Here is a 1702-nt window from a genome sequence, read left to right on the forward strand (position 1 = left end):
GGGGAGACGGGGAGAGGACGGGTGAGTGGAGGGCAGCGAGGGGAGAGAGGAGGTGAGAGGTGGCGAGGGGTGAGAGGAGAGGAGGATAGGGAGGGAGGGGTACTAGACTGGTGATGGGGGAGAGAGGGGGAGAGGAAGGCGCGGCGGGTGGTGAGAGGTGATAAGCGGGGCTGGTGTGTGACGGGACGGGACGGGGCTGGGAAAGGCGAGGCGGGGCGGGGCAGGCAGGTGAGAGAGGGAGAGCTGGAAAGGGGAGACTGGGTAAGAGGTGGGTGGGAGAGGGTATGAGGGGATGAAAGGGGCATGGGTGAAGGGAAATGCTGACGGGGCGGGGCACAACGGGGCATGAAGGGCCGGGGCAGTTTAGAGAAGAAAGAATAAATGAAATGAGGGTTTTAAGAGTAACAGGTTAAGTTAGGTTAGGTTACGTTAGGTCTGGTTCGGGGCATAACTTGTTCGGGGCAAAACGGGGCGGGGCAGATCAGTAAAATCAACTAAAAAAGGCAAAAAAAAAAAAAAAGATTAATAGGTTAGGTCAGGTTAGGTTAAGATTATTTCGGGGGGTGACAATAAATGGGATTCAAACGGGGCGGGGCGGGACGGGGCGGGGCGGGGCGGGGCGGGGCGGGACGGGACGGAACTAGGGGAGGCAGTAAAAGAAAAAAAAAGAAAGATGGAGATGACCAAGTTAATTATATTTGGATCGGGGCAAGAGAAGTAGCGGGATATGAATGACGGCGGGGCTGGAACGGGGCGTGGCGGGGCGTGGCGGGGCAGAGACACACGGGGGACAGTAAACAGAATAAAAAAATAAATAAATAAGGAGGAGCAAGTTACATTACGTCAAATTCGGGGAAAAACAAGTAACGAGGCAGGAACGGGGCAGGAACGGGGCAGGAACGGGGCGGGGCATTAAAGAAGTATTCCCGCGTAAACAACTAGAACAAGCACAGAAAAAGAGGTAGTCAAGTTAGGTCAAATTCGGGGCAAAAACAAATAGCGGGGCGAGGCGGGGCGGGGCGAGGCGGGGCGGGGCGGGGCGGGGCTGCACGGGGCGGGGCGGGCCATGAGTTATACCATTACCGGCTCTTATACACTTGATTGTCAGGGCCGCAGCGTGCCCACCCCCAGCCCCCACCTGGCCCTAACCCGCACCCCCGTCCCAGCCCCGCCACTCCTCCGACCTCCTGTTCAAAGGGCGGAGGTGGTGTAATGGCGGCGTGTGGCTTGTGTCCCTCTTGCTCCGACTCCCACCCAGGCCAGGGGAAAAGAGACAAGTATTGATCGAGAGGAAACCAAGGCAGGGGAGAGGGGCGTACTGCTCTCTCTCTCTCTCATCTCTCTCTCTCCTCTCTTCTCTCTCTCTCTCTCTCTCTCTCTCTCTCTCTCTCCTCTCCTCTATTCCCTCTCTCTCCCTCCCATCTCCTACCTCCTTCCTTCCTACTCTCTCTCTCTCTCTCTCTCTCTCTCTCTCTCTCTCTCTCTCTCTCTCTCATCTCTCTCTCTCCTCTCTCTCTCTCTCTCTCTCTCGTTCATTCTCTCTTTCTAAAAAAGGAAAAAAAAGTTAAAAGAAAAAAAGTCCCAACTCTCCCAACCACTGGACATCCCCCACTCCTCCTCCCCTCTCCTCCTCCTCCTCCTCCTCCTCCTCCTCCTCCTCCTCCTCCTCTTCCTCCTCTTCCTCCAGCCCCCACCTCTTCCT

This window comes from Scylla paramamosain, chromosome 8 (genome assembly GCF_035594125.1).
Source record: "Scylla paramamosain isolate STU-SP2022 chromosome 8, ASM3559412v1, whole genome shotgun sequence".
NCBI classification, from domain to species: Eukaryota; Metazoa; Arthropoda; class Malacostraca; order Decapoda; family Portunidae; genus Scylla; species Scylla paramamosain.